This window comes from Ascaphus truei, chromosome 2 (assembly GCF_040206685.1).
Source record: "Ascaphus truei isolate aAscTru1 chromosome 2, aAscTru1.hap1, whole genome shotgun sequence".
In the NCBI taxonomy this organism is placed as follows: Eukaryota; Metazoa; Chordata; class Amphibia; order Anura; family Ascaphidae; genus Ascaphus; species Ascaphus truei.
The window spans coordinates 418,316,046-418,327,814 of NC_134484.1; positions in this window are offsets into that span (position 1 = coordinate 418,316,046).

The following is an 11,769-nucleotide window of genomic DNA, read 5'->3' on the forward strand; positions in this document are numbered from 1 at the left end:
TGGTGGCTGTAAATGCAGTCGGTGCTCAACCAGGGGAGTGGGAATCCTGACGTAAACGCCTTTATAGGTTTCAGTGTTGAATAAGGACCTGCATAAGTAAAATAACAATGTCACTATGACTTTGTGAAATAGTTTTTGGAGTGCAGCAGGTCCTTCTTCAATACTGAAACTAAATGTACCCAGCCAAGCAAGTTCCCTCCCGTGCTGTGACTGCAAAACCCACAGGCTGACAGTATGAGGGGACGTAGAGCAGTCTGCAGTCTTAAATACCATTGCAACCAAAATGGGACATGTTTCCCCATTGCTGCAGATAGGTGAAAGACACACTATCTGGGGGCAACCCCCCGCCAATCAGAGAAACCCATAGAAATCCGAGTGTGGTCCTTGGTGGGTCAAAAAGTTCTTGTGCAACCACTCTGAGCTACACTTCCCTAACTACATAGCTATTATACAAACACAGGAATTGGAGAATTGTATAAGAAACCACTTTCCTTTGATTTTTGTATTTTTTCAGTTATGCTTTTGAGTGACAATATTCCAGTTGTGGTCCCAGTTTTCTGTGAGTGTTGTGAACCATGCGATTGTGCTCATCTTTCACTGTGTACCAACTTTATGTTGTGTGTAAATCATCAAGCAAATAGTGATGGGGTTATCAATATATCAATAGCAGTAGTTTTTAACTTTGGTTCTGTGGAATGTTACCTGGGGTCCCCTGAGAAAAGTTGTTAAGGTCCATTTTAGTTTTTTCTACAATCATATTTCTTTCCATAACCCAAAATTTTAAAAATATACTGTAATGTTATAAATTATATACAAAATAAAACCCTTTGTGTATTTGAAAATTATAAATCATACTACAGCAGTAGTATTTTTATGTAGATAAGATATGGTGATGTCTGCGACTGCAAATACAGTTGGTTCTGCAGTTCTTAAAAGGTAGAAAAACACTGATCTAAGCAGCTTCATACAGTACTTAAAGCTGCCGTTTTTAAAAAAAAAATTTCATTTAATATGTGCATCAATACAATCTAGACACTCACAAGTGATTAGCTAAGTTGCCGATCGATCTGTGAAGATTTGGCTCAGGGTTCACTAAATGCATCTTGGGTAATCTTCTGTTGCACTGACAGCCAAAGTTCTGTGGTGAAGATCATGTGACCGGGCAGGCACTAGATTTAGTTGGTTCACTGCTAGAGAGGGCAGGGCTCAAAAAGGTGATGCTGTTTCAGAAGGGGAAGGGAATGTGACTGTAAATGGTTGCTATAGGAACAAAAATGCTTGTTACATTAGAATTCATTAAACGTGTTCAAATTTTTTTTAAATGCTACAAGTATTTTCTCATAGTACAGAACTGATTTATTTTAAAAAAAAACACATGTAGGATATTGCTTTAACTGCAGCTTTAACTTGGAATTAAGCGCTTATTGACATATAAATTCGCATTTCTGAGAATACTTTCAGTCTTTCACTCTTTGCAGCCACTTAAGTCTTCACTGCTTCCCCGCCTTGATCATTTAAATATTACTTAGATTGAAGCTTTTTTTTTCTTCTTGTGATAACTCGCCTGATTATATTAAATGTGGACATTTGGGAGTGATGTACTGTATCATGTCAATTTTGGTAAATTTATGCAGTATGTTTTGTGTGTCAGATGTATGCCTCTTGCGTGTTACTAGCATGAGCCAGGGAGGAGTTCTTGAAATAAAAACTAGTTTTGCATGTCACGCGATACCAGGCAATTACACCTTTATCATATCATTGAGCAAAACCAAGAAGTAAAACAAATTGTCATTTATTCCATTGAAACAGACGTACACACAGTAGATTACAACAAACATGGGAAAACACACTTACTTGGGAATTGGGGTTGAAAAAAACTATACTTTCCTAGGTGTAGGGGCTTATCAATCGAAAGCTTACCCTAAAAAGTCTTGAAACTGAAATCACCCTGCAGTTCCAAACGCCACAGCTCCCCTCTCTCTCCAAAGGGCTGGAATTCACTTGCTGCTTAGAATCTTAGAATCTTAGAAAACTTTGAGAGACTTAGAGAACTGAAAATCTGGGTTGCGCTGCAGTTTATAATACCTCTGGTGTTTCATTTCCAAATTACTATGGCCCAATCAAAAAGCCTGAGAAATTTCTCAGCAGCTAATCAGAGCAGGACTTGTAGGACGCACAGGGTTACCTGGAAATCTGAATGAACCAAGGGGTATGGGAAATCCCTCAATGCAACCCATGGTGACTGGCCCTAGACAGTCTGGGAGGGCCAAATGTAAATTCAAAGGGCCTCCATTGATCTGAGGATGTGGATAATTGAATCCTACCCTCCTGTCCAAATGGTCTTCACACCTTGGACATCCTCTGGGCTTTCATCTCCAGATGTCTTGCCGGACCTCCTGGCACCACTTGGGAGCCATGGGGCCTGTCAGAGCATTAGTTCTGAAAGTCCCAGCTCATTTCTGTGCACAAGCATATGTTTTAAAACGCACAGTTTAATTAATAAAATATACACTTTAAAAATATCCTAAGTCTGTGGGATATGGGAAATAGAATAAGAAGCAGCACGTTATTCCTTACTAGCCATATTCCCCACACTCTATACAATACATAGGACTGGACTTTTAAAAGTCCCCTCATAATCTTGTAGCTGATTGGAGTAACCCCCAGAACCTATGTCCCCGGGAATTTGACTTGATTCCCAGATACATTTTTGGGGTGGCCAGCAACTCTTGGCCCCGTCTACCTAGACACAATGTGACAACACTTTTTCCGCAACCCCCCCTTGACTCATAGCCTGTGAATCTCCACTGGTTAGCACTCCTGGAAAGAGTTAGCACTCCTGCCTGCACCCCACTGGGGCAGCCGCTGCAAGGTACAAGGAGAACCTATGAAAGACACTTCTACGTCTGGGGACTCACACATGGCCGTGTGAGTTGGTTATCTATATATATCTATTAGATACATCACCATCTCTCTCACTATATAGAGTATATTGAACATCACTACGGGTTCTAGACACCCCACAGAGGGTTAACCAATATTTGTGTTCACCCACATTACTCCCCATTGCGCATGGTCTGTTGCATGCTTTAAACATTTATTGTTATATACTGTACAGCATTTTACTGATATCTGTTCTGTATATTCTTTATTTTTACGGTTTGCGCTCCCCATACCTGTTCCATCACTTACCTCAAGGATCCAGGGAGATTCTTCATCGGGTTGAGCTGCATCTCTACTACCCAGGGCCAGTATTATTACATATTTATTTTGTGTCGCTGCATCCCCTTTTTCTATTTACGGCATTTGTGCGTTTGTATTGACTGTTCTAATTGACTGTATCTGGGAAGCACCACAGTTTCTGTTTTACTTTCCTGATATTTAATCATAAATATAGTTTTTTTTTCTTCATATCAGCCGTGGGTATAAGATACGGTGTTGAGGTTCCCTTCTCATGTCAGGGTCTCTGCTCAGATGTGGATTGCCAAATTAGTATAACACAAGCCTGGGTGCACCCCGGATCCCAATAAATGACACAGAGTCATGTATCAGTTCCCTCAGGCTCCGTAGTTCAGACTGACGTGCCGAGTATATGTATTACAGAATATATATAGCAGACAATAAGTTTCAGTTTCGATTCTCTGTAAACCATAAGTTTCAGTTTCGATTCTCTGTAAACCATAAGTTTCAGTTTCGATTCTCTGTAGACCAGCTGAATTCACAGGAAACCGAGAGTTAGCAAAAAAAGGCTCCTGGTTGAGTTTCGATTCACCTCAGAGAGAGAGAGAGAGAGACTTATTAGCTTATATAAAAACATACTGCGTTATTTCCAAGCCTTGCAGTTAAAGCAGATTCAATATGGCGGAATGCATACAAAATGGACGAATAGTTTCTTATAATACTTTATTACCTTCACATTCCCCCCTAGACACTAAAAGGACATTTTGTATAGGAAGGGGTCTGTCCCTAATTTCTGTTTCTTGTGCTAGAGTCCCTACCTGAGGGTGTTGGTCGGCTGTTCATGGGCTTGTCCCATCCCCGACAACTTCTGGCTCGCTAAACTCGAAGACCTACAGTATACACAAAAGGGTTCCCTCACCTCAAACAAACACACTAGGGTCTGGGATTCTAGTGTGGTCACCCCTTTTTCGAGTTTGGTTGTACTGTAATTGAACATCTTGGGTGATTTCTGCAGTGGTATATCTTCCAGATCAATATTGTCTTTGTTGTACATTACCATTGTGGGTATAACCTCAGACCCAGCCTTCTTACAGAGACCCTTACAGCACGGGATAACACAGAGGACCACTACTGCCAGAACCAAAAGTATAATCAGGAGAAATATTGCCAGTTGTGTCAACCATTGTCGCCAGCCAGACAGCCACGAGAAATACTTGTCCCATGGGTCTGTTATACCAGAATTTCTTTTAAGTTCATCAGACAAATCTTTCAGTTTATTAATAGCTGTGGTAACCTTACCGTCCGGGCCTGTGTTCCCGGGAATATATGTACAGCACGCATCTCCAATCATATGGCAAACTCCCCCTTTTTCTGCTAATATCATATCTAAAGCCATTCTATTTTGGAACGTCATAGTGGAAGTGGGTCCAACTTGGTCAGCCAGGCCTTGTAGCGCATCACGGGTGTAATTCACAAACCTTTGTTGATTATAATAGATATAGTTAATCCAATCTACATTTTTATTAACCGTGACTAGGGGCATAAAGAATGACTCAAACCCAGCTTTTACCTGATCTCTGGCTTTAAACTCATCAGGAACTCCTCTCGGTACCCCGATGGCATCTATATATATATGTGGGTCTAAACTTCCTGCAGGGGCTTCTCGCTTACTGACTTTAATTGGTGATGATAATACCTTAGATTTTTCTGTACCAACAGGGATTATATGCATTGGCATTAGAATTTTGGTCAGTGCACACTGACCTGTCCAGTTACCTTCAAGTCTGGTTCTTAATTTTAGATCCCCACATATCCAGTATATATCTCCTAACGATTGGACCTGATTTTGTAACTTAATACTGGAAATATTAGAGAAAGTGTCACAATATCCTTGGGAGAAATTACCTAAAAACCTGTTGCCCTGTAGAGACTCATAGCAGGTATAGTTCCCCTTGTATACAGTGATCCCTTCCCCTGGTTTTGGGGTTTTTGTTGTGAGTGGATATTTTTGTTTCCAATCTTCACACTGGGAGTGATTGGTACTTGTATTGGTATATAGACTAATGAAACATTCTTCTGCATTGATGGGTCTGTTTAAAGGCACTGTGCCGAGATGGGGCCTAGCTGCAGCACAAACATAGCAGTTACTTTTGTTATTTTTTTGAGTGGTGTATCTTATCCATTCCAACCAAAGGTTGGTGTCTGGAAAACCTGTTTCTATGGCCAGTGTGTCTTGGAAAGAGGGATCTGCTGTGGCTACCATACCTTGAAATGTCTGAATCCGGGGGGCCACGGGATTTTTCTCTATCTTGGGTTTTTTTTGGGACATCTGCCAATCTTTAGAGTTATACATATCCTGAATTCTGAACTTCCCGTAGGCTCCCCTTGTACCCCCTTTCATCCAATTTCCTAGAACATATACACCAGCGTCCCCGGGGCTCGGGTTTTCTATAGTTAATATGAGTTTTATTATTTTACCCGTCTTACCACTGACTAGACATGTACCAGTTTTTCGCAAGATCATTCGACTGATTAGAGACTTGCCATTTCTGTCTTTTCGTGCTAGGCCATTCTGTGGTTGGTATCCCCAATCTGTTCCCGTGTTCCATCCTACTGCTCCCCAGTAATCACATTCCTGTCCCCAATAACTGTCTGTAACACATATATATATGGCTCTAGAGTTCGAAGTGTCTTGGTACATATTACACTGCCAATCGGTTGAGGGACAGCTGACAATATTACAGTAATCGAAGGAGAAGGTAGCTACATGAGTATTGGATGAATTATACCAAAACGTGACTGCCCCTTCATGTTGGGTGATAGCAATCTCTTGTGCCTCCCCCAAACTTAACAAACAAAGGATATACAGATTCATTTTTTCTCCGAAAGAGGTGTCGCTGTTCTCTTGCAATGAGATGCGTGGATCCAGGTAGTTTTTCCTTGAATCTTGACTGAGGTGGGTGTGACTAGAGTTACCAGATGAGAGCCTGTGTATCTGGGATCCAGTGCGTGTTTTCTCACGTGCTTCTTTACATACACCCAATCACCTGGCTTTATTTCATGGGTTGTGTCATCCGTGCTGGAATCTGGAAGAGAAAGTGACACTGCAGAATGGAGGTTAGATAACTCTTCACTTAATTTGATAACATAAATCTGCCTATCATGCATTTCAGTGAGATTTATATTCCCTTTATTATCCCTAATTCTGACTGCACTTCCAAATAATACTTCGAAGGGAGACAACCCAGATCTAACCTGTGGGGTGGTCCTAACATGGAACAAAACTATAGGTAGAAGGTCGGGCCAGGGGAGTTGACTCTCTTGGGTCATTTTTAGTAGAGCTGTTTTAAGGGTCTGATTCATCCGTTCAACCTTCCCGCTACTTTGGGGGTGATATGGGGTATGGAGGGCTTGTTTCATGCCCAGGGCCTCCAATATTTCCTTGAAGATATTGGCGGTGAAGGCTGGTCCTTGGTCGCTCTCTATTACTTCAGGGAATCCAAATCTGCAACAAAGTTCAGTGATTCGCTGTCATATTGGGTACTGGGTAGACTTCGGGCCATCCTGAGAACATATCCACTACCACAAGTGCATACTCATATCGTCCTGACTTCGGCATCTGGATATGATCAATTTGTATTCTCTGAAAGGGAAAGTCTGGCTTCACAAGATGTTTTGGAGGTGTAGGTTCAGTTTTTCCTGGATTGCAGGTTTGACAGATGACACAAGCTTTATTCAGTTCCACCAAAATCCTTCTTATACCAGGTGCAAAGTACAACTTGTTTATTACTGCTAATGCTTGGTTATGTCCTCTGTGAGTAGGTCCATGTGCCCAGGTGGCGATTGCATGGTACATGTGTCGGGGCACACAAATCTGGTCTTTAATTTTCCATAGTCCAGTTTGTTTTTCTTGTGCTGCCCCTGTCTTTTCCCAGCTCTCTTTTTCTTCTTTGGGTACTGTTCCTTGTTCCTTCTTCATCTGTTCTTGGTAAGGATCTATATCGTCCATGAGAGGATTTTTCTTGGCACTTCTTGTAATTACTGGTGCAACAACTGTGGCTTCCTGCAACGCTGATGACGGTGGATTTTTTCGAGTCTTATCTTTTTGAAGGGCAGCTTGCTTGGCTGCTTGGTCCGCAAGGAAATTTCCCTGTGTCTCAGGTGTATTCACCTTTCCATGTGCTTTGATTTTTACTACTGCCACTTCCTTGGGTAGCTGTAGAGAGTCCAATAGTCTTCTTATGGCATCTGCGTGCTTGACCGGCGTTCCATTTGCTGTGATGAATCCACGATTAGCCCAAATGGTTTCAAAATCATGAGTGACTCCAAAAGCATAGGCACTGTCTGTGTAAATGTTGACCTTTTGACCTTCTGCGAGGTTACAGGCTCTTTCGACAGCAATTATCTCCACTTCTTGTGCCGATATATGGCTGGGGAGAGCTTCTGCTTGGATCACTTGGTCGACTGTGGTGACGGCGTATCCGGTATGGAAACGTCCATGTTCATCAGCAAATCTGGAACCATCAGTAAAGAAGGATAGATCAGGGTTTTCGAAAGGCGTCTGTTGAGCCCGGGATGGGGTACCTTGCCGCTGTAGTTCTATTATACAGTCATGGTCTTCAGACTCATGGATACCCCCTTCCACCGGAATCAAAGTTGCAGGGTTGAGTACTGTACATTTCTTCAGAGTGACATTGTCCGGTATTAGCAGTGCAGACTGTAGCCTCAGTAAACGTTGCATGGTTAGGTATTTCGGCCTAGACAGGTTCAGGATAGCATGGATGTCATGCGGGGCTTGGATAACAAGAGGGTGACCCAGAACAATGTCCGCTGCCTTGTTGAAAATTTCGAATGTTGCTTGTACTGCTCTGAAGCAGGATGGGTGCCCTTGTGATACTGAGTCCAATTTAGCAGAGTAGTAAGCCAGAGGTCTCATTCGGTTACCGTGTGGTTGTGCGAGGACACCGGCGGCGAACTCATCATATTCATCCATGAAAAGAGTGAAAAACTGGTCATAGTCTGGGATGCCCAATGCAGGGGCGCGCGTAACTAGATCTTTTAGCGTTTGAAAGGACTCTTGTAATTCTGTTCTGTGGGCTGCGTCATGGAGTAGCTCTGTATTTTTCACAGCTTCATACAGAGGTTGCATATATTGTGATGCATTAGGAATCCATTGGCGGCAAAAGGTGATGAGTCCCAAGACCTGTTGTAGACCGCGCACAGTTGTGGGCATTTTTAATCCAGCGACTGTCTCGATACGGTCGGGAGTGAGATGTTTTTCGCCTTTAGATACACAGTGACCAAGAAAAACAACTTTCGGGCTACACCACTGTACTTTGGCTTCCGAGACCTTTGAGTTGATGGATGCGAGATGGACCAGTAGGGACACTGAGGCCTGTTCACACACTGGAACAGAAGGGGCACATATAAGAAGATCATCCACATATTGAAGTGTTTTCTTTTGGACTGGAAACAGAGGCGTGTTACAAGGTGAAGAACATTTTATCAGGGCTCCTTTTTCTTCAAGCATCGCAATTTGCTGTTGAAGACTCTGTTCTGTTATAGACTTCAGTGGGTATTGTGGTACTCTTGGAGGTATAACGTTAGGCTTAAGTTCCACCCTTACAGGAGGGACTGGCAGACGACCAATATCATCCGGGCCTTGGGACCACACACTGGTAGATACCTTGTCTTTCACCCACTGTGGGACAGGAGATGGAGGGTTCATGGTTAATATCTGCTGGATAAGTATTATGAGAGCGTGGAGACAACATGATGCTTCTTGTTCTTCTGGGCAGTTGGGATCATGCAATTGTACCCGTAATCCTGAGTCGTCATATTGCAGGGTGGCTCTCATATGGGATAGTAAATCTGCTCCCAATAAATTAACAGGACAGGATCCAGAGACTAAAAATCGGGACATAACTTCTGGGAAAGGTCCTACATGGACTGGTACAGTGAGAGGAGTTTCGACTGATTGTCCTGTGATTCCAATACAAGTCATAAAGTCAGGGGAGAGGTCTATTCCTCTGGGTAGATCTTTGGCTGATATGATGGATCTGGCCGCTCCCGTGTCCACCATAAAGGAGACTGGTTCACCAGCAACTTGTAGAGTGACAGCTGAACCATTAGGGTAGGTGTGTTTGGATATGGCAGCCATGGTGGAGACGGGTTGGGCCTGGCTTCATTGCGGGGGTGGATCTTGCGGAGGAGGGTAAGTATCATGAGGATATGGTCTTGGAGACGGCAGTCTTTGTTGGATCTGTGCTTGCTGGGGCTGTAACGGCTGTTGGGACTGTGGCCAGTTGGAAGGTGGCTGACTACGCTAAGAAGGTGGCTGCTGGGCCTGTAATGGTTGTACGGGTGGGATTCCTCTCACACGATCTCTACAGTCCCTCTTGATATGTCCGATACGGCCACAGTGGTAGCATGGTCCTCTAGGCCTTTGTTGATTTGCTGCACGACCATCCTGATATCCCTGGTTTCCTTGGTACTGAGGTGTTGTTGTACAATTATCCTGGTACTCCTGGTACTGAGGGGCTGGTGGGTACAATTGGCGCGGTGGCTGAATTGGTACTTGAGGTGAGGCGCTATACAAAACACCAATTCGATCATCCTCCTTTTCTTCTGGGGTAGCTACCATCGTCTTCTTCACGGAAGATTGTTTCTTCTGGAAAGCTTTGGCTATTGTGAGGGCTTCTGTGTACCCTAATGAGGTCATCCAGGGACACCCTTCTTGGACCGCAGCCCGTAGCTTGGGAGTAAGTCCATCCATAAATGCTGCTGCTAGCAGATTGGCTTGTAATTTATTGCTGGTGGAGAACCCCATATCTCTAAACATTTGGAGTAGTCTAGTATGATATTTCTCGACTGATTCAGTAGCTTCTTGGGTGACATCCTTTAGTGATTCAGTCTGCTCTGTGAGTCTATCCTGGGCCCATAGTTGTATTTGTTCTAGGAAGTCTTCTCCAGATTTATAGTCTGTGGTGTCAACTATCCTAGCATCATTGAGGGATTTCTCAACAAGGGGCCAAAATGAGTCTCCCGCTTTTAACATGGTGAGAGATTTTAAATCAGCCCATGTTGCGGAGTAGTTCTGCTGAATCTGACGTAACATTCTATAAAAGGGCATGGGCTTGTCTTCCGGATCGGGGAGTTGCTGTAAGAGGGTGGAGCTTTGTTGGGGCATGAATTTGATGTACCTAACTGCTCCTTCCGGAACGTCTTCACTCCACGGTTGGGAGATGGGAGGAGCATTTCCGTGTTCTGCTTTTACAATAGGAAAAGAGCGGACCGTGTCTGAGGTAGCACAGGCGGCTTGAAAAAGCAGTGGCCTGACAGAGTCATTGGCAACAAGCAGAATACTTTCAAGATTGAGGGGTGATTCTCTGATCGTACTGAGTACTGCTTGGACTATATGTTGGATACATTCTTTTATGGGATACCCGAAAAGACCACCAGAAATGGGAGGGAACGCTATAGTGCGTCTGGGCATGGCCGCACTATTGAGGCTGGAAGCATAGATTAGGGATGTATGGACAACGGCTTGGAGGAGTTGTTTGGCTCTTTCTGGAGCATAGTCCCTATACACTGGCCCTGCTGCATGGATTATTAAATTACAGGGTAAATCTCCGGGCCCGGTGGCAGCTATACCCCCGACTGATACCTCTCCATGTTTCTGAATATAAATATTAGAGTCACGCTGTATGGCCTCACCCCCTTTCTCACAAATTAATTTAGCAAGGCCCCCATTATGTTGGAGCCTCCCATTTGCTGGATTAACTATCGCGCCAACCGACAAGCTAGTAATGTCTGCCTGCATCACTTTTACAATAATTTGACGGGTTGGGCCGCTAAATATACGTTCAAACAGTGATTCGGGTTCATCATAGGTAACAAAAGAGTCAGAATATGGTGGTGCCTGATAAGCTGGGGTCCCGGCGGAGGTTGCATCTTTCTCAGCAGGGGCCCCATTATCCATCTGAACCAGACAATCTTGCGGTATACTGGGATACATTTTAACAGGGTCGGCTGGTTTGGCTTTGGGATTAAAATACTGGCCAGTGGGCGTGACTAAGGGGCACACAAGAGCCTCACCAGTTTTAATATCGGGGGACATGGACGGTCGGGCGGCCCCACAATAATAACAATTTTCCCGTGTTTTGGGATTTTGACACTGGCAAACAGAACATACCCAATAAGGGGCCGGTACAGGGGCTGAGGGAGAGGGTCTACCGGTCGTCTGCGGGTATGGGGGTGGATCTCCCTGTAACATTTGGTCTTTTTCTGCCACTACCGAACCAGGGGTCACATTTTCTGGTTTCACATAACAATAACATTTCTTATTTCTCTCTCCACACTCTACTTCTTCATAACCTTCTTTCTGAAGATCTATAGCAACACTCAGAAATTTCTCTGCATTTTCCCACAGGCCTTCATCTTTCAGTTTCCCCTTACACATTTGCATATTTGTTCTTAACAACTTCGGTTGCAATCTTCCCGTAAGGGGTAAATCTAACAGTTTGAATAACAATTTACATTTCTTGGTATACTTCTTTCCCTCCCGTTCTGTCACAAGAGTTACGGAAT